The sequence below is a fragment of the Lissotriton vulgaris genome, chromosome 9, assembly GCF_964263255.1.
Source record: "Lissotriton vulgaris chromosome 9, aLisVul1.2, whole genome shotgun sequence".
In the NCBI taxonomy this organism is placed as follows: Eukaryota; Metazoa; Chordata; class Amphibia; order Caudata; family Salamandridae; genus Lissotriton; species Lissotriton vulgaris.
This window is the reverse complement of record NC_141697.1, coordinates 341,746,337-341,768,792: the sequence shown is the minus strand read 5'-3', so window position 1 is coordinate 341,768,792 and position 22,456 is coordinate 341,746,337.

Here is a 22,456-nt window from a genome sequence, read left to right as displayed (position 1 = left end):
GGTCATGCCCGATACGCCTAACGATATACCACAAGTCCATCGGAACAGCCATAATGCCCTGTGCTACACCTCTATAAGGGTTCAACGTCCGCAGAGTGTGGAGGAGGTGGCTCCAGTTTAAAACCCCCAAAATCTGCCCATCATTTCCAAATTTTATGGTGCTTCTGAGGGTAACCTCTCGCTTTAAAAGTAGGCTGCTCCTGACCCATGCGCCAATTGAGATCAGCCCTCCAAGTGCTCAGTTTGTGTGGATCCGGATCCTTCCATGACCAGGCAATATCCCTGTTAACTAGAGTGAGACCCAAGAACAGTAAATGCCTTTTAAAAATGTTGCCCCATCTCATCTGTGATATGCAAGAGAATTAGCCTTCAAGAATGAGGTACAACCCATCCTAATACATCAGAAGGACAGCGAATAACCCCTCTCCAGAACCGACCCAAGGCTTTACAGCTCCAGGTTGTGTGGAGTAAAGTACCCTCCTCTCTGTCGCTTCTAAGGCACATGGGGGAACCTATCACCCTGCCCTCCAAAGCCGATACCTAGTAAAATATGTGCGGTCCCGGTATTTAAATTGAATACGTTTGAGACGGGAGGTAATTGCCGTGTATGGCGGGGATTTCTAGGCTTCTTGCCAATCATCGCTGTCCATGGGGCTCAAATCCATCTGCCATTTATCCTGGAGCGGATCTAAAGTCGTGGAGAGATTTGTCACTAACGTTTGGTATATCTTTGTGGTTTTATGATCGCCCATGTCCCCCATAAAAACTTTTGCCTCAATAGGGTTGAATTCGGGAAGGGAATCTAGGTATGAAATATGTGAAGTTAAAGCATGTCTCAATTGCAGCTATCTGTAGAACTGAGCATGTGGCATGTCGTATTCATGCCTAAGGTCCTGAAAAGATTTAAATGTGGTGCCATGCATAACGTTGCCCAGCATGCATATATCAATGGCTTCCCATTGCTTAAATCCTGCTAATGAAGTTACCTGTGGAATAAGGCCGCTCTGCTAGAGTGGGGTCTCCCTCGTCAACCGCCGCAACCGTCCCAGGGATACCTGGTATGCTCACTGGGCAGAGAGCATGCTGGAACAAGCAATGTAGAAGCGAGCTTGATTTGTCACACCATTGGTAAATTTTGCTGCGGGATACCAGCCAAGCTTGTATGGCCTCTTCGTGAAGAGTGTCAGCATAGGTTTGTTGGAGAAGGAGCAATTGGTGGCGGAGTGCCCGGCCGTGTTTGTTTCTACATTTCTGTTCTGATTGCTAAATCTGGGCCTCGGTCTGACTCAAAACCTCCCGGTGCTTTTTCCGTGGGGCGGCACAGTAAGCGATGTCCACTACTCTGATGGTGGGCTTCATCTTCTCCCAGATCATGGCCGGAGGATCCACCTTGGCCGAGTACTCAGCAAAATATGTCATGAGGGCCTGATGTAGGTGGGTCTTGGAGAAACCACAGCGACAAGCGCCATCGAAAGGGGGTGCACTTCACTGCCAGACGGGGTGTTAGGGCCACCGGAGAATGATCAGACAGACCTCTAGGTAAGATATCTGTTGCTGCGATTCAAAAATAGCAGGAGTTTGGTGTGAACAAGTAATCAAGCCTGGAGAACGAGTGATGGACCGCTGAGTAGTACGTGTAGCCGTATGTAGTTGGGTGCATATGTCTCCATGTGTCCAATCAACCCATGTCCATGAATGTGTGCAGCCGTGTAGGGCTCGATATCTCAGGTAAGAGTGCCAAGTGTCCTGCACCACATTTGCCTTCTCGTTCCAATCCCCACCAAGAACAAAGAGTTCCCCTGGTATTTTCAGGAGTTTTGCTGACAGGCACTCTACAAATGTGTCTGAGAGTGGGGGAGGTGCGTATATGCTGCCCAAGGTTCCCCATGCAATGTCAGGCATTTGTGGTTGACAGTTGGGGAACTGCATTGCCAATAAAACTTCTTATCTTTATATGTATTACCTTCTGGACCTTATTTACAACACCCAGATATAATGATGTATCTACCATGGGGTCAGACCATATTTTAGAGTGAATTTAAGGGATTAAGTGGTGAATAAGTATTGCACCACCCCCCCCCCCCCCCGGAGCCCCTTGTGAACCCTGTATGAAAAACTTGTACATATCCAATGCGAGCGAGACACACCGCTTTAGTGCCCAGAAGATGGGTCTCTTTTAAGAGAAGACGGCGGTCAGGGCCCGCTTTTCCTGTCATAGGACCGCACCTCGTTTGATCTTATTATCTTATTTAGTACCCTCCCGTATTTTCCAGCTAACTACCTGCAGCCTACCTACGGGGTCAGTTACGGGGCAGGGTATCTAATAGACGCGTAAGGTTCTGGGCTGTCGCAGGGCTTACAGACCAGTGATGAAGGCAAAGCGGACACAGTGTGATCAACAACATTCAACAAACCGAACCCCTCATACCACCCACCCCACCAAATACCTCATAATGTTGAAGCATCTGTTGCGGTATGTGTCACTCCACTGCCTGAATGGGAGCAGGGCCCAGCCCCATACCAAGAGTTCCCAAAAGAACAGTCCCCAAACATTAATATAGTTCTCAGATACTGAGAAATGAGATATGGGGGTTAGGCCTCACGTGGGCCCGTGACACAGCAAACGTTGTTGGCGCTGCAGCCATTATACTGAAAGTTCTCCAACTTTGAGTCATGTCGGTGACGGGGTTCACCGAGTCTCCTCTATTTGTGATGTAGAAGCACTCTGGGGCAGATTTACAAGCCCCTTGCGCCACTTTTGCATCACTTTTCCCATGTTAAAAATGACGCAGAAGTGGCGCAAGGGGCTTGTAAATCTGCCCTTCTGTGTTTAGAGCGGCGTCTCAAGCGCGATCTGTGTGTAAGTTTTACCTTAGGCCTAACCGCCTATCGCTAAGTCTCCCCGGACGATGGTTCAGAGATTAGCCTTGGCGGAGTATGCGACCTGTGTCTCTGTCTCTGGTCCATCCAGGCGAAGACCTCCTCTGGAGTATCGAAAAAATGGGTGTGTGACTTGTGTATGACTCTCAATCTGGCCGGGAAAAGTAGTGCATATTGGATTTGAAGGCCCCGCAGCCCGGCTTTAGCCGCAGTGAAGGGTTGGCATCATTGTTGCACCAAGCGCGTATAGTCCAGAAATATTAGGATGAGGTGGGAGTCTAAGTGGAGCTTACCGGCCAACCTGGCCTGTGAAAGGATGGCATCGTGATCATGAAAGTTCAATAGTCGCGCAATAACGGGCCGTGGTCATGCCCAAGGTGGTGGTTTTTGCATGAGGGCACGGTGCGCACATTCAATTATGAAGCACTGTGACAATGACATCTGGGGCATCCAGCTCGCGATCCACTTCGCAAGGAACTGTTCCATGTTGTTGCCTTTGCAGCCCTCCGGAAATCCTACAAAACAAAGATTATTTCTACGAGCTCTACCTTCAGCATCTTCTCCCTGATTGCCAGCCCCTTCGTGATGGATTCCAGGGAGGTCACCCAAGCCTGGAGGGACGCAGTTGTATCTTCCACGGTGGAGATGCGAGTTTCAGCCTCGGTAATCCTATCCACCGATTTACTCAGGTCCTGACAGATATGGGTGAGATCAGATCCTACCTCTCCGATTTTTGCCTCAAGTGCCTCACGGGACTGGGTAAGGTTATCACCGCCATCAAAGCCACATTATCAGGCCCGATAGGGACTTGGCTCAACCTTTCAGGCGCGTGAGCCCCGCCCGGCCCCGCATATCGATCCAGGGTGCTCTGATTCAACACTTTATCCCTGGTCATCGTGATGGTGTCAAGTGGATGATGGCCCAGCAGGGAGGAGTACGACAATGCCAGGTAAGTTCTGCCCCAGAGCCACGGCTCCAGTCAACACTCGAAAGGGGGACGTCCACCACTTTGTCCTGTGTCTATTTGGCAGGAAGACAGGCCCAGAGGCAGTCTGCGCACAAGTCGCACCAGACCTAGCCAGTCGCCTCCGTGCACAGGTGCCCCTGCGCCCCCCTAATGGGTGTCACCCATCTGCCCAGCTGTTGTACAGGCCCCTCACCAGATATAAGAAAGGGCCCCACTTGTCCACTCGTATAGGGAACACTTGCCAACGAAGACCCCCAACCAGGCCGAGGAGCCCACTTCACAGCCCAATCCTAGATCCCTGGATAGAAGCTCCTCCACAGGTTCAGGCCATCGCTCTGCTGCAGCCCCAGGCGCACACGTTCAGCTATGCCTGACCGGTAAAGGAAACATGGGAGGTTGTGAGGGATATTTGAGGGCCCAGGGGTAGTTGTCTAGAGGATGGGGAACCGCCATCCTCCCTGCCACAGTTACAGGCAGGCCACACCAACAGCCCCCACGCTCCCAAAAACATCTGGAAGCCCAAGCCACTCACCACTTCTTCGCACGGGGCCCGCACCGGCTCCTGTTGGCGAGCTACACAATCGCTGGAGTCCGAATTTCACCGCCGGGGCCAGGCAGTATCCATCGCCCCATGCACGCTCCACTAGGGCACAAACTCAGAAGCCCGCGAGAGGAGCCCAGCCCCGATCTTGACTAGGCCCATGATGTGCCGGCTCTTGGCCGCGGACCGCAGCACGCTCAAGGATGTTCCAAAATAGTCGCCAGCCCGGGAGATCACGTACGACCCGGCTGGGCCTCAACAGGTCTCCGGGGCGCGGGGCACCACAGACACCATGTCGACATACTAACATCATGGGTAGACTAAATTTAGGAAGCCAGGGCGTCCAGGAGCCCCTCTCTTCTTCCCTCAATCTCCAGGGAGCAGCACCAGGCCTCAAGGGCACGCAAGCCCAGAGTGACACCCGCACAGCCTCGACACCAGCAGATGGTGAATCTGTGGATCATTGGCAGCAGTCCTCCCAGCTCTGGCTCCCGGCTACTCCTCAATAGTTACGGTTTGCTGGGGTAGGGTTGGAGAAGGCTTATTACGCGCCAGTGATCAGGATATTTGCAGGTTGACTATTGAGCCCACGGGGCTCGTCTAAGCAACGCCCGCCATATCGGACCTCTTGGCCAAGCCCCTGGTTTTCAAGTATTTGACTGTAACTGTCAATGCGCTGGTGTATATCAAAGCATTTGACTACTCAGATGAGCTTCAATTCTCTAACTTTAAATGAACTCACTGACACGTCCATTAAATATGTATATTCTGTGGGTGGATTTATTTATTTACAAGAACAATTCATAAACCATTACTCTCTCTCTCTCTCGCTCTCTCTCTCTCTCTCTCTTTCTCTCTCTTTCTCTCTCTCTCTCTCTCTCTCTCTCGGACTCTTTTATAAAACGTGTTTCAATGAAATGAGTAAAAAATGATGTCTGTGTATCTATTTTAAGTTCAGTGTCTGAGGTTACACACTTAATAATAATACTTGGCATTAAGATGGAAGCTTTAGCTATTCCAATGATTTCCATCATGTAGCATGTGAGGAGGTCACACTTGTGAGACCCATTCATGTTTTTTCATTCAGCCCTTGATCTCGGCTTCCACCATTGGGGGACCAGCTTTGGAAGTATTCCAGGCCTTTGCTGCCATTTGCTTTCTGAACAACATAAAGAATAATGTCTAGTACAAATGCAGAAAAATCATAGCACACTCCAAATTGTACTCAACCCTTGACACTCTAGCATCTGTGATGTGGTCTCACATGCATCCCAAATACCATAACATTTCCCTCAAGTTGAAGCACACATATACAACCATGGAAACATGCCTACATGCAGGGGTGCAGGTACACGTACTCATCACACGTTCTCACTCATTCCCTCTCACCTGACTCATTCCCTTTTTCTTCCCCTCCTGGATCTTTGAGGCAGTCTCATCTTATGCTCAAGAGGTCTCTGCAGCAGAAGAAATGGCTAATGCAACGGCTCTACTACTAAGTCTACACTATAATAAAATACCTACATTGATAAAAAAAATATATATGTGGATTTGGAATTTAATACGGATTTTAGAAATGCACCCGCTCGACAGCACTGCTGTCTGGTTCTGCATGAGGGGGTGTGGCTGCCCTCATTCTTTGAAAGAGGTGCAGGCTATGTTGTTTTCTTTTCATTTGATGATTTCCCTAGAGACCGTGAGGGCCCATCTGAGCAGTGGCTGCTTATTATTATTTGTTGCAGTTACACTAAAATGTTGATGTTGATAGATGCTAAAAGCTGATAATCACAGCATTATTCGCAGAAGTAGATAGAAACAGTACACATCATTGCAGTAACCCTTCAATTGCAGGTCGTGACCAAGCACTATAGTCGACAGATGCATATAATGACATAAACCATCAAGGGGTATCAACACCAAATCAACATAAAGTGATCCGTGCCTTATCAACCAACATGCCTATAACGGCTGACTAGTAAGGCTGCATATGGCCATCTAGAACAGGCTTCTCCAACGGGTAGCTCGTGAGCTACTGGTAACTCTCCAGCTACCTGTAAGTAGCAATTCTGTGGGCAGCCCTGGGAACTAAATTAGAAGCTTTGCTTGGCTGAAATAGTGTATGCATCCTAACATTGAAAAGCATGTATATCGAGATTAAATTGTGTATATTTTTAGAACTCATAAGTTGATGTTTGGGGAAAATGGTTTAATTTCCAATGTATATTTCAAGCTGGTATTTGAGTGATAAAAATAAAATGGTATTGGGAAAACGTATTAGTAATATTATTAACTGGGTGGTAGGGGTAGTGCAGCATAGACTGGTAAGATTTACACCTGCAGAGGCATTCCACATTGGCAAAGCATGTTTACATCATGGCTGGCAACCATTCCTAATGCACTGAGGTGATCACAGCTGGTAATCTTGCATATGGTGGGCACTCATGTAATCTTGTCTTATGTTTACGATTACATCTCTAATATTATTAGTAGCTCGGGAGGATTCATATTGAACATAAGTAGCTCTTATTTCAGGAAAGGTTAGAGACATCTGATCTAGAACATCTATGGTGCCCCACTTGATTTAGGTGAGGAAGATATACAATTGTCCATACATCTAGCACACAGGCCTACTACATTTCTTGCGGGCAAAAACATAAGCTTGACAAAAGATGAAGAACTTGTGTAGTGTTTTCTCATCAATATTGCATGACGAGCATTGGGTACTAGTGCAATATTCAGTACCCCATCTTATGCAAAAACATATTGATTGAAAGTGTACCATATAAAACGTAAAAACAGCTGGTTCGCTACAGGGGATAGAATCTTATCTAAAAAAGGCTCAAACGAGGGAACATGTTTGTAATTCAGAAATCTATCAGTGCAGCTCCCCTGGTTTGTTTTCCTAATCTCTTCTTCCCAAAACAAGAGTTTCAGTTTTTCTTTTAGTGTGGACCTCTCAAATGTGGAGAGTCCCAATGGGTGGCCAGGTTCCTTATGGAAAGTGTTTCCTTAATGTGCCTAAGCCATGGGATCTTTTTAGAAATAATGGAGCACATTAGGTCTGTCTGCGAGATTCTGTAGGGTGCCAATTTTTCCTTCGACCACAATCAGTGCCAGTAGAGCAAGGGACACATTTTATTGATCAAACCAATTGGGAGTAGGCCTACAGCAATAAGCTGTGGAAGGCGAGGGGTTCTCTGGGGAAGGTTTAACACGGCTCTAACAAATGTATTTTCCACCAAAGAAAGGCGTTTCACTGTTTCTTGGCTCCAGAGCTCCACACCATATAAGGCTGAACTCTTGGCCTTAATGTTGTACACCCCCACAGCTGGGTAAAGTGGCATTGTTTTTATCCTCTGAATCATCATTAGAATTGCCCTCGACTCTTGTTGTAACTTGAGAGATCTCCTGACTGTATGTGCTTGCCATGATAGTCTACTAGTGAGTTTGACCCCCAAATAATCAAATGCCCGCACTTGCTTTAATACCTTTTCCAGGTATCTAAAATTGCACCCCTGGACCGATAGGGTTTAAAAACCATGAACTTGTTCTTCTGAATATTAAGTAACCAGCCCACTGTTTTGCAGAAGTGTAAAAACCTGTTCACTAGGGTCTGTAAGCCTGAGGGTGTCTTTAAAATGAGCAAGGTGTCATCTGCAAATAGAAGAGCAGGGTCTTTTCTTCTTCCAGTTTTGGGTGCATCACTGCCCAGGATGTCCAAATAGTTTACCTGGTCATTAATATACAGCAAAAAGAGAGTAGGGGCTCGGACGCAGCCCTGCCTCACTTCCTTCTTGATCGAGAAGGGACTAGTTAGTTCTTCTTTACCGCCACTGCTGACCCAAGCAAAATTCTGTTTGTGTAATCTTATGATGAGGGATGGAATCTCTACGGGAACCCCCATACTTTCAAAAACTGACAACAATTTGCTTCTAGGAATTAAATCAAAGGCTGATTCAGGTCCACAAATACTGCATATGTGTCCCTCCTCTTTTACCACTGCCTTCCAGTAGCGAGTGCACAACCTGAAAATGTCCATGGAGCTTACATTCTGACGGAAACCTGCCTGAAAGTCTGAATATATGTTGTGCTCTTAGATCCAGTCAGCTAGCATTCCGAGGGCCTGCCTGCAAAACAGTTTTTGTAGCCCATTGATTAAACTGTTAGCCCTATAAATAGAAGGGTCATCCCTACTGCCTTGTTTATATATGGGCATTATCTCTGCTAACTGCCATGACTTCAGAATAGGGGCTCATTTCAAAATAGAATTGAACAGTAGGTTAGGGCTCCACACTTGTGGCTCTTCAGCAAGTAGATCACCCGTGATTCCCTCAGGGCCTGGGCTTTTCTGGAGACCATGGCAGCTATGACTTTAAGCGATTAGTCAAGAGAAAATTCAAGAAAATTCATAATGCCTAGAAGTGGACTGGTCCAGCTTGAGGACTTCAATGAGGTGAGTTACCTTATCAGAATAGAGCTTTTAATTGATGTTTCCACTCCTTTCTTGCTTTTGATATTAGGTCTCTGTTCTTGGATTCCATAGAGTCGATTATTTCCGACTTGGCTAGACTGCATTGGTTGGGGAACCATGGATGCCTTTTCCATTCCTTGGATGGTTCTTTCTATTCTTGGTGAAATAGATGCCCAACTGGTCAAAAAGGTCATTATGGTGTTTCAGACAATCCACTGGATTAGATTTTTTTTAGGATCTATTCCAGTTATATGCTCTATGTAGTTGGTGACCTTCATGTAAAGATGGGTCAAAACTACGGGGTCGCAGGAAACTGTGGGCCATTTTAGGGCCTGCTTGTTATTGGTAAGAGAAAGTTCCCCCTACAGCATACGAGGGACCAGTATCCCTTGGAAAAAAAGGTTACCTCATCTCCATGTGTAGAGCGTTATGGTCACTGTCGGACCTGGGGATAACCCCAATAGCCCTTAATGCATATAAATTAAGATATAATCAATTCTACCTGTGAAATTATAACATTTGAAAGTGTACCCACCCCCCACTTCTGAAGGCGTTCTCCCATTACACTCTCTAAGGCCAAGTGACAATATGAGCCATAAAAGTTGTGTTGCCAGGGTAGAGCACGTTTTCAATGATTCTAGATCTAATTGCGGAATTCCCAGTGCCTTATCCAAATCCTCTGTGATGCAAAAATCTACACAATCATTAGGTTCATAAGTGACATTAAATTTGCCTGCGACAATAGTCAATTCACCAGGTAGGATGCCCGAAAGGTATTCCGCTAAGATATTACGTGATTTTTTGTGGAGGTCCCCAGGTCTAATGCACACATTTAAGATGTGAATGGCTTCACCTTTCGAGGGAACCTGTTGAAGCCCTAAGATGTCTGGTGAATTTGAAGAAAAATCTTTTATTTCACAATATTTGGCAAGTGTAGATCATGCATCTACCCAGCTCATTTTTCCTATTGATGACCCACCCGATTGTGTATTCTCTCTAAGTATGCAGCAACAGCAATGACCCTTGGGGTAAAGGGTGATCCAGTGTAAATCCCAGTTAATCTTTACATGAGATAAAAACCTATTTCAACAATGAAACTCTAATGTGCCCTTTGCACATGTTTTAAAAGTTAACGTTGAAAAAGCGACAGGTAGCAGTACCTTCACCACAAAACAGTGCTTAAGTGTGTAGAAATGAAAGAATTATAAAAATGAAGAGTCTAATATGCTTATTAATTGGCGCGGGAGCGCCACAAAAAGCACTGAGGCTTCCTGGGCGAAGACTGGGCCAAGATGGGCCCGTCTTGGCCCATCATAAACCAGAAGAGGCTGGGTTGGGCCACCCCTCTGAGACCTGCCCTCGGATATTCCAGGAGCTTGGACATAGGACACTCAAGCCTACTCCTACTCCTGAAGGTACTTAATGTTTGCTACTTTTGGCCCTCAGTGCGCATTTGCTTGAAAGCCTGAGGTCCCTTGATGTTCCTATACTTGACCTGTGTTATTGTGTTATAGCTAAGCTGTCTGGTTTTAGGTTTAGACCTATAATATTTGATAAAACCACACAGGAAGGTAAATAGCCCTCACCAGTGTAAACATACAAACACTGGAAAGAAACCTGCACAACCACAAACTAAATGCCATTCAAAGAAAGGAAAAGGAGTGGGAAAGAGTCATTTTTATTTCTTCCTGAAGGGGCCAATACAATGTAACTTTGTTATATAAGGTAGCAGTAAGAAAGACTAGGCTAACATTATTGTGCTTGAGTTTTATTGTTTAGGGATATCACTAAAACATTGTTTCTTCTTCCTTTTTTCAGTTGTGTGGTCATTGGTCTAAAAATACAGGGTTTAGAAGCATGTTTTAGGTGTTTTAGCATGTTTTTCGCTCCTCTCCCCGAGTAGAGTGGTCGCTCCCCTGTGTCCCTCGAGGATATTGGTATCGTTGTGCCACGCTGCTTCACATTACTGCATATTGATTTGCTGCCTGCTGCTTGAACGTTATAGATACAAATTGCCAATTTCAGCCTGTTTGCGCACTGTGCCGCTCTGCATTAATTTATGCATTGTTGTATCTGCCTGCTGCCTGCCTGATCGCCGCTGAGCTTTGCTTGAATTTCTGGGTGCTATTTACGCCGTTTTCACTGTGTTTGCTGCGCGTTTATTGTACTCCCCCCCTCCGCCTCCATTTTGTTTGTTGTTGTGGTAGTCTCGAGCCCGCCCCGCCTCCCAGCTGAGACGCCCTCGCCCCTCCCCCTCCACTCCCCATTTATGACAGTAGTTCCCGCGCGCAGCGTTTACGCGCAGCGACCGCGCCCAATCCGCGCCGAAGGTGCGCCAAAGGTAAGCCCGTCTACCCCCTGGCCCCCGTCCCTCCCAGCCCTCCCGCATTACCTACGATGCCTCCACCCTCCTAGCCCTTAACCCCGGTCGCGCCCCCAACTGCGTCCAAGCAGCTCCTGGACACACCCATGGACCTTTCTCTTGCTACTCCTGCAAATTCAGCGGCACCGACAACTACTCCGCTACGACCACTCCACAGACTACCGACCCCAACCACCTACAATGCATCCTTCTCAACACCCGCTCGGTCTCAGACACGCCATTGACCTATGGAATCTACTAGACACCATCTCTCCAGACGTCGCCTTCCTAACAGAAACATGGATGAACGCTTCCTCCGCCCCAGACATCACCATTGCCATCCCTGAAGACTATAAGATCACACGCAAGGACCGTACTGGCCACACAGGTGGAGGAATCGCTATCGTCCATAAGAAATCAATCCGCACCTCAACCAGCTCTGACGCCAACCTCGCCAACTCTGAACACCTTCACTTCCAAATCCACATTGACCCCAAGACCACACTCAGAGGCACCCTCCTCTACAGACCACCAGGACCCCGTGCAAAATTCAGTGAAGACATCACGGACTTCATCACTCCACACGCGCTCCCCTCCAAAGACTACATCCTTCTGGGAGACCTCAACTTTCACCTTGAAAAGATCAACGACCGCAACACCACCACCCTCTTGGACAACCTCGCCAACCTCGGACTTAAACAACTAGTCACTTCCCCCACCCACATCGCAGGTCACACACTCGACCCCATCTTCACCTCCAGCAATCATGTCTCCTTCAGCCACACTACGGATCTCCTCTGGACTGACCACAGCTGCGTTCACTTCACCTACAACAAGCCAAAACCCACCAACCACCTCCAACCAACTCTACAAAGAAACTGGAACAAAATCACCACCGACCAGATCTCCGCATCGCTCCTTCTAAACACCCCAGCCCACTCTTCTAACCCAAACCAAGCCGCCGCCAACCTCACCCTATGGTTATCCAACACCGCCGACACCTTAGCACCACTGAAAAAACGTCAAAGCAAACCTGGCAGCAAGAAGGCCTCATGGTTCAACGATGACCTTAAGAAGTCCAAGAAACTCTGCCGCTCCCTTGAAAAGGCCTGGAAAAAAGACCCAACCACTAGCACCAAGGACGCCTTCAAAAACGCCACCCGCACTCACCACCAACTAATCCGAAAGGCCAAGAAAACAGCATTCAAGAATCGACTTGACAACAACGCCCACAACAGCAAAGAACTTTTCAACATCGTCAAGGAATTTTCCAATCCCTCGGCCAACTCCAATGACATCACCCCCTCTCAAGCCCTCTGCGACTCCCTAGCCTCATTCTTCCACAACAAGATTGCGGACATCCACAACAGCTTCGACAACCAACCCGGAGACCAACCCACCCAACCATCTGCTGAACATTCTCCCCCCGTGAACACCCTTAACGTCTGGAACCCAATCTCCACTGAGGACACAATCCGCCTGATGAATTCCATCCACTCAGGATCCCCCACAGACCCATGTCCTCACCACATCTTCAACAAAGCAGACTCCTTCATAGCACCACACCTCAGAGACGTCATCAACTGCTCCTTCAACTCCGCCACCTTCCCGGAAGACTGGAAACACGCTGAACTCACCGCCCTTCTGAAAAAACCCACAGCGGACCCCATCGAACTCAAAAATTACCGCCCCATTTCGCTCCTTCCATTCCCGGCCAAAGTCATCGAGAAAGCTGTCAACAACCAGCTCGCCGCTTTCCTTGAAGCCAACAAATCCCTCGACTCCTCACAATCTGGCTTCCGAGCAAAACACAGCACTGAGACCGCCCTCATCGCAGCAACAGACGACATTCGAACTCTACTGGACAATGGAGACACAGTCGCCCTCATCCTCCTCGACCTCTCTGCAGCATTCGACACAGTCTGCCACAGCACCCTTCTACAACGCCTCAATAACACCGGAATACAAGGAAAAGCACTTGAATGGATCACCTCGTTCCTCACCGGAAGAACCCAGAGAGTCCGCCTTCCACCATTCAAGTCCGAGGCCACTGAAGTCATCTGTGGGGTACCACAAGGATCCTCACTCAGCCCCACCCTCTTCAACGTATACATGAGCCCCCTCGCGGCCATCGCCCGCCAACACAACCTCAACATCTTCTCTTACGCGGATGACACTCAACTAATCCTTTCTCTCACCAATGACCCCAGCACCGCCAAAACTAACCTACACGAATGAATGAAAGAAGTTGCCGAATGGATGAAACAAAGCCGTCTGAAACTGAACTCAGACAAAACAGAAGTCCTCATCTTAGGTACATCCCCCTCTGCATGGGACGACTCTTGGTGGCCGGAAGCCCTTGGAAAAGCACCCATCCCGACAGACCACGCACAGAACCTAGGCGTCATCCTGGATTCTTCACTCTCAATGAACAGACAAGTCAGCGACGTATCCTCATCCTGCTTCAACATTCTTCGCATGCTCAAAAAAACATTTCGCTGGATCCCCACCGAAACAAGGAAAACAGTCACCCATGCTCTGGTCACGAGCCGACTGGACTACGGAAACACCCTCTACCCAGGTACTACCGCTAAACTCCAGAAGAAACTCCAACGAATCCAAAACGCCTCAGCCAGGATCATATTGGACATCCCGCGCAACGAACACATCTCTGGTCACCTGAAAGACCTCCACTGGCTACCCGTCAATAAGAGAATCACTTTCCGACTGCTAACCCACGCACACAAGTCACTCTACGACATCGGACCAGAATGCCTCAACTCACGACTGTCCTTCTACACCCCCTCCCGCCAACTACGTTCTTCCAGCCAAGCCCTCGCCACTGTACCTCGCATCAACAAGACCACCATGGGAGGCAGATCCTTCTCATACCTGGCTGCTAAAACATGGAACTCACTCCCCGCTTACCTTCGCCTTACCCAGAACCACCTAGCATTCAGAAAGCAACTTAAAATGTGGATATTTGACAAGTAATCCTCCTCCCCTTTCTAAGCGCCTTGAGACCCTCTGGGTATGTAGTGCGCTATATAAATTCTCTGACTTGACTTGACTTGACTTGTGTTGTTTATTTATTTTATAAACTGTAGAGAATCAGAAAATATCAAAATCATATTTGATGTAGGTTTCAAAAGAATTATTTCCCAATATGTACCATCACATTTATCCACAGAGAATTAGTAAAAAGCCTTGATACATAAGCCCCCTTTTTCTAGTGAGTCAGTATTGATAGTTGGTGAATTGCCAAACAACCGAGGCTTTAAACATTCAATGCAAGTCACAAAGCAGCTGAGATACTGGTGAAAACATGACACCAGATTTTTGTAAAACATGGAACGCAGTGTCACTTGGAATGCTGCTAAAAAAGTTCCTACTAAGTTCAACAAAGATTGAAGTGATTTTGTTTGTATTTACAGTGATTCAGCTATGTGTATGAAAAATGTGGTAAATGGTTTCTATCTCTTTTCCCTCTCTATCACTTTATCAGAATGTCCTGTGACATCATGGAATGTTTGTGTGCCTCACTCTGTGCAGATTGTCAGTTGGTCATCTCAGGCTGAGGAGCTGGTAGCTCTCTCCTGGTGGAGTTTCTCCTTGTAACTTCCTATCCTGTAACCTGCCACCTAACTACTTGTTAATAAAGAAGAATCTACTTCTACACCTGGACTACGCATCCTTGATTATGTACCACAGTTTGGCGACGTTTCTTGGACTAACCTACGCTGCACAGAAAGAGAATTGTAACTCAGCTTTAAGGAAACCAAGGATTGTTCTGGAACCCAGTAAAACTCTAAACAGAAGAAAACTACTCTCTTCAAGGAATCAAAGCAACGCCCAGTAAACCCCACCAGAGTCCTTTTCATTCTGGACAGCCTGTACCCTGGGCGTTTGTTGTGTGAAGGAGCCAACTGCCATCTTACTGTCATCTGGACATTGCCTGCCTCCAGCCACAAAAGCGTCTGAGATTCAGCTGGCCTGATCACCCTACTGTGTCTCTATAGCCTTTGCACTGTGACAGTTCGCCCAGCGCTAGCAGTACCCTTTGCACTGTGACAGTTCGCCCAGCGCTGGCAGTACCCTTCACAACAGCCAATATCAGTGAGTGTTTTATCAAGCGTGTGAAATTTCTCCCTTCCTGTGTCTATCGTCCTGGAGCTGCCCAGCGCTGGCAGTACCCTTTGCAACAGTCAACATTGGTGAGTGCTGTATCATATATGTGAAGTTTCTCCTGCTCTACTTCTGACTGTGACATTCTTCAACACATTGTCCTGTACGTGAGCTCACTCTCGTGTTGTGGAAACCGGTCTGTGTTTTACCGGTGTGTGGGGCATATTTCCCTTTGTCTTTGTGCACTCACTACGCAGTTTCAGTAATGGCAGTTGAACCACCGGTCTTCAGCCCTTGCGCGGACACATCACTAACGCACACAACCTAACCGGTCTCGTGGTGCCGGCATCTTTCTTCTGTGACGTCTCTTTTGATTCAGCCTCCTGCTGCTGTTGTGCAACGTTGGACAGCACGCCTTCGCTGCGAACCATCCGGCGCAGACGTGATGGCGTGCCGCCATCTTGATTGGAGTCGGTGCGCAAGTCTAGGCTGTGTGGATGAGTGCGTCTGGTGTTACGTCTTGTCCAGGAGCAGAATGCCTTGCTTCCCGCTCTGCTCCAGCTTGCCCTGCAGTGCCTGTCGAATAGCCTCTGCTGGTCGTAAACGCTACAAACTACAAATAAAAGACCAGATGTGCATTTTCACACAGAATTCATCATGTCTCGTCACTTTTCTGAGGTTGTTTCCCGAGGACTTTGTGGCTGACTTTTCTCCCTTACGGCTATATGCATCATTGGAACATGGCAAGTGCCTTATCTACATCGCGCTGTGCATTCGATGTTCCTCTCTACCTTGAGTTGTCTACGAAGACCCCAGGTGAGATATCGCTCACCGGAGCTAATGTCTTTTGTTCATATACTTGCTTATGCTTGAATTTATTATTATCTCCGTGCATGTTGTGGGTGGGCGTATGTTTGGAGCATAATCTCTTGTTCAAATTGGGAGGTTCTTCAAGTGTTTTTTTTTTCCCATTGTGTATTTTGCTTATTGTGGTTGCGTTGACATACACCTAGAGTTACACAGAACTCTCTCTAGGTGGTCTAGTACTTTATGTTGTACCCTTTTTGTGGGAAGGTTGGTTTCCTAAGGCAACATCTTAACCCTACGGTGTACCCTTATTTAGGGGAGGGTTTGGGGCTAGTCAATGCCTTAATTTGCAACTAGGGCGATGTTGTACCTTATGGGGTACCCTGTATTTTTATATTTATAGGGGATGTTGTAGTTTTGGTCTCACAGGGTGTGTATTCTGTGTTTCACCCTGCTTGGGCAGCTATGGTGTTTGTGTCTAATCAATACCCATCCATGTACTCAGGGTTAGTACTTATGGTGTACCCTTACTTAGGGGAGGTTGTGGGGTTGTGGTGCCAGTCAGTGCCTACATTTTGTTTCCTAGGGTCTTGTTGTTACCCTTTGGAGAAGTTACGTTGGGCACTTTTAACGTGGTGTACCCTTTCATTAGGGGAGGTTGTCTGCATGTAACTACTATGTTCAAAAGTTTCAAGGATTAGTATCCTTTGTGTACCCTTTTCTGGGGAAGGTGGTGTGCGTGGTCAGCGCCACCATTAAGTGATGTTGTGTTGAACAATTCTTACATTGTTCAATAGTGTACCCTTTTGTTAGGGGAGGTTGTCTGTGTTTGTTTAAATTGCATCACTCTATTTGGGTACGCGGGGTGCGTGGTCAGCGCTACCTCTTGGTGTTGTTGCGTCACAGTTGTCAGTGTGTGGCTACTGTGTTCTTCCTTCCAGGGGCGTTAGTATCCTCTGGTGTACCCTTTTCTGGGGAGTTGTTTTGTTCCACAGTTTAAAGGTTGCTTTGCTTGGTCTACCCTTGGAGGGGAGGTTGTTAGTGCATGTCATGCACTAATCTTTATTGCAAGGCATTCCTTCTTCTGTGAGGGTTGTCAGTTCATCTTTTGTGCTTTCTTCCATCTGCACATATTTTGTCATTGCACCCTACTTGGTTTGCCAGGTTCGCTACCTTGTTTTATTAAGGAGGGTGGATGGGCATGTTATGTAATTTGCATTCTTGTGTTTTGTCCAACCATGACCATTTATGCATCTTATGATTTTCTTTCTACATGCCTCTTTTAATTTTCCTGTGTTTCTGCTTTCTCGCTTGGGGTTCCTGCTTTTCAAATTGTCCCTTTGACTAGCTCTTGTGTCTACAGTCTCCTCTGAATCCTTCTGCTCCGTCTTAACTTCTTTCTTGCTGTTGTTCGCTAACGGAAGAGGATGTGTGGTAAATGGTTTCTATCTCTTTTCCCTCTCTATCACTTTATCAGAATGTCCTGTGACATCATGGAATGTTTGTGTGCCTCACTCTGTGCAGATTGTCAGTTGGTCATCTCAGGCTGAGGAGCTGGTAGCTCTCTCCTGGTGGGGTTTCTCCTTGTAACTTCCTATCCTGTAACCTGCCACCTAACTACTTGTTAATAAAGAAGAATCTACTTCTATACCTGGACTACGCATCCTTGATTATGTACCACAAAAAAGATGTGTGATGATCTGTCAAAATCGATACCAGAGCTGAAGTGCTTCCCTGTAAGAGATCCTTGCCACTTGGTAGATGGTATGCTGAAAGCATCTTAACAATCCTCAGAGTTAATGAAGAATGCTATTGACCTTTTAGGCCATTCTGATGCACTGTTTCGCAATGCACGGAAACTAAAACGCAAATATTTCTCATTTTGTGCTTTGTGTGGCATCAACGAAAGAGTCATCCCAACTGTGCCACTTAACTGGTGGTTCTCAGCCCTACAGGCCATGAATGCTATATTATCCAGGTGGCAACCATTTACAGAACTTTTGCTGAGTGATGATGCCAAAGGCAAGAAATGTGAGGATATTTGGTCACACATTGATAGTGATTTGAAAAAGTACACTCTACTGCATTCTTAGATTTTTACAGGAAAACATGATTGCTGTAGTGGACATAATAAAAACAACTAGAGTCTGAACACACTCTTGTCTATGAAGTGTTTAACATAATTGGTGTATAAGTGAAACATCTTGAGAGTAGGCTGGGCGACAGTTTCAGTGACTTTGCACTGCAACATATTCCATGATAGAGTGCTTGCCACTTGGTAAGCAAAAAATGTTGAGGAGCAATTCAGGAATTTTTATTTTATAATGTATGAGAAATAGCCCTTCACCAACCATGGCATTTGAAGTCAATGAAGCCTCACTTTTGCACTCTGCACAAGTTATAGATCCCTTCCATAAAGGGGAAATTTTCTCCGGAGTTTTAAAAGTGCTGCCTCATTTTTGACTGCTTCAATACCTCTGAGGGCATATACGCCCAGTCCAACACATATGTTGCAGAACCTGTCACAAAGTATCACAATCTTCAGGTGCACCAGTATTGGCATGAAAAGTTATGTCAGTGGCCAGAGTTAGCAAATTGTATACTGGCTATTTTGGCGTTGCCTGTCTCAAGTGCCAATGTTTAGAGGGCCTTTTTTACAAATAAAAATGTACATGGAAGGAAAGAGCGAGTGTGCATGACCAAAGACTCACTGAATAAGTATTATATGGTGTACTACAATAAGTTTGATTTGTAAAAATATATTTGGACCTCATTTACACTGTAAGTACACTGTCCATATACCACGCAATATCAGTGCAGACAGTAAGCAATAATAAAAGCAAAACGTTCCATAAACACTGGAAAAACACTGTTTCTTATGTTTTAAATAGCGAGAAAATGTGTAACCACGGATAACCACTGTTTTTTAAGGTATTGAAATCATTTGAAAACATAGAAAAAAACCACTAGAATTTACCAAAAATAGAAACTGAAAACAGGAAAGCCTAGTTATAGCTGTATTCAAGCATGGGCAAAAGAAAGAGAACTCCTGATGCAAGAAGTGCGCTACCACCACCTCGTACTCGTTCTATTATTGACAAATACCTAATTCGGATTGTGGGTATGGTCACAAATGAAATATAGGTGGTAGAGCGACACCTCTACCTTACATCTGAGGAGCTTACCCTAGAGGTTATTCTGCAACAGCCTAGTACTCAAAATTCTCCAGAACTTGTCCAGTTCAGTACACCTAGTGCCTTGGCCCTATGCCCGCCTATCGGCTTAACCAGATATGCCCTATCAGGGATGAGAGGGTCTCCTGCTAATGGCAGGTTGGACTGCCCGGAAGGGGTACCCAAAGAAAAAGGACAGGGAATTGAGTCTATTGTCATTGAGCGTAGTACAATTGGCATGGTTGATAGCAAATACCATCAAAGTCCAACTCAGAGAATAGCCCAAACCCAAAGTGCAGAAGGATATACCCTAAAAATAAACTTCCCGCTGCTAAAGTTAAAATGGCCTCCTGAAATAGGCCCAGTAATGTGGAAGAATATGTGCCAGTATCTGGTGCTGCTGCGCGGCCTCATAGGCGAGCTATTGGAAGTGAAATTGTGCCCCATTGTTGATCGCCTGGCTCAACTGGAAGCCAAAATAGTGATGCTACCAGCCCCAAGGCTACCCACTTGTTCTCAGAAGGCCCAGTGCATCCTTATTCCCGAAATCAACAACTCTTCCAATCATAGGGGTGGAGGGGCAAACGACAACCAAGTCCTTGGTGCTGACTTCGGCCCAGCTCAAAAACACGAGGAACAACAAATCACACCCCACTAGGGATAAACAAGCTGTCCAATTACCAGCAACGTGTGACTCCAGCCTGGATACACTCCCTGTGATTGACTTACCTTCTGCATCTGCTCCCTACGTTATCGTTTTGGCGAACGTTCCCAGACTCACAGTTGGCAACCTGGAAACTACAAGGAGTCTCGTGAACAATCCTATTCATTGGTTGAACATAAATGTGTCCGGCCACTGGGACATATCTAATGAGATATTGCTGGCAAGATGTGTGGGGGGGGGGGGCTGGGAGGTTGGGTAAAGGGTCCAAGGGTGAATATATTGTGGTCAACTTTGGCAACCCTCAGGTTGTAATGAAATCTTGAGAGAAGCTTGCGCTGGACTGGTTAAAATGAGCTCCGTCAAGATTCTGCAACTTGGCTATTTCTATAGGCACTTTTCCACCTCTCGCCTTAACTTCGGTGGGTGAGCTGTTACAAAGAGCCTTTCCCCCAGGCCTCCTTGAGTCCTCCCCAAATTGATTGTACTGCTTGAGAACAGATACACAGTCTTGGTTGTATGTCATGACAATGCGTGGTATTACCACGTGTGCCATTACAACGCGGGGATTACAACGAAAGTCGTTACAACGACTTTCGCTGGAGGGCGCTGGATAGTGGAATAGTTTAATTTTCTGTTCCAACTCCAGCCCACGTTGACAATAGGGAAGGTGTTGGATAGAAAATTAAACTATTCCCTATCCAACAGCGCCCTCAAACGACTTTTGTTGTAATCCCCGCGTTGTAATGGCAGTGCGGGGTAATCCCCGCATTGTCATGGCTGTTCCACACAGTCTTGGGTGGGCTGGAGGATAATGATTGATGCTCAAGTGAGGAGTGTGAATGCCCAGGCTCCCCGGAGGAGGGTGGTGTATTCCCTAGGTCTTTCCCTGCTGGACAATTGACTTTCTTTGCAGCCCAGATGAATTCCCCAAAAGGTCCAGAAGCATTTGCTCAAATGGTGGAAGATGGTTTAAATCACGTTTGTATAAAAGTTTTAAGTTGGAATGTTGCAGGAATAGCAGCCAAAGTCACGATTGAAGATTTGCAAACGTTTATCCTGAGTAATGATATCGTTTTTATGCAGGAAACATGGAACAAGAAAGAGATAGCTTTTGATGGTTTTACGTGCTTTAGTCTGCCAGGAACTCCATCTCCAGCGGTAAGTGCCAAAGAGTGGTTGACAGCTTGGTTCAAAGTGAACATTGGCTGTTCTATCTCTCCCCTCTTTTTGAAGCAGGGGGAGGCGCAAGTCTTTTGCCTCAGCTGGAATACATTTTTTAAGATTTATATGTTAAATTTCGATAACAATAACTTCTCCCATTAGGGCGATTGTAATTTCCAGGGCCTCTTTGGGGTAATTGATATGTTTGTGGAATAGCGGCTCGGGTTGAATGACCCCTCAATCTTTTCGGGCAGGGCGTTTAATGCCAAACTAGGGTACCTACCAACCCTATCTCCAACTATTTCAGTACCTTCTACCTGTGAAGCACCTTGCAATATGATGAACACAAGGGGACGGGTTCTATTTCACTTACTGGCTGAACTGAGCCTGGTCAATAAGATCGCTAACCACACTGGCTGTGATATTCCAACTTTTACAAGGAGCGGAGCAGGGAGCATTATAGACTATATGTTCACTTTTAGGAGTATGACCTCAATCACTAAAAATAGTGAGGTCATAGCCCAGATCTACAGCGACCATAATCCTATTGCTTTGCCAATATTGACCCCATTCATGAACCACAAGCCCAAGCGGCCATCACCCCAGGTCCTAAACAAAAAGGATGTAGGGTGCAAACTGGTCTGGCGTACTGTAAACTTGAAGTACATCATTTTCCAGGTAGTCTGTAACAGCTCCACTTTAGTGGACAGTTGTACTTTGGCTAGTTGCAACCCGGTCATTATCCTAACCCATTTCACCAACCTTTGGTTGTGGATAAAAGAGAAGCTGACTAGGTCCCAGGAAGTCTGCAACAGCTCGACTTTAGTGGACAGTGTAATTTGGCTACCTGCAACCCGGTAATTATTCTAACTATTTTCACTAACTTTTTTTTGTAGATAATAGAGAAGCTGCCTATGTCTACTGCGCAGGCATGTCAACAAGTAAAATCATGGTTTGACAAAGAATGTAGATCAGCTAATGCTTCCCTACATAGGGCTTCAAAGCAATCCCCCTGTGATCAGAGTGCCATTATAGCCAGCAGGAAAATCTACCAGCAAGCAGTGAAGAGGAGGAAACAGGCCATAAAGGAGGAGAAATGGGAATCCATTGTTAGTGCTTGCCATTTAAAAGACCCACAGGCCTTTTGGAAAGCTGTGCATTCTGTTTTATCTCCTCATTCACAGCAAGACAAAGTAACAGGTTCTATCTCGGGGGAGGACTGGCTGGGGCATTTTTCTGGATGTACTCCTCTGACAATGGGGCCGATAAAGTACTGCAGCCACTGGTCCTACAAGGTTTAAACCT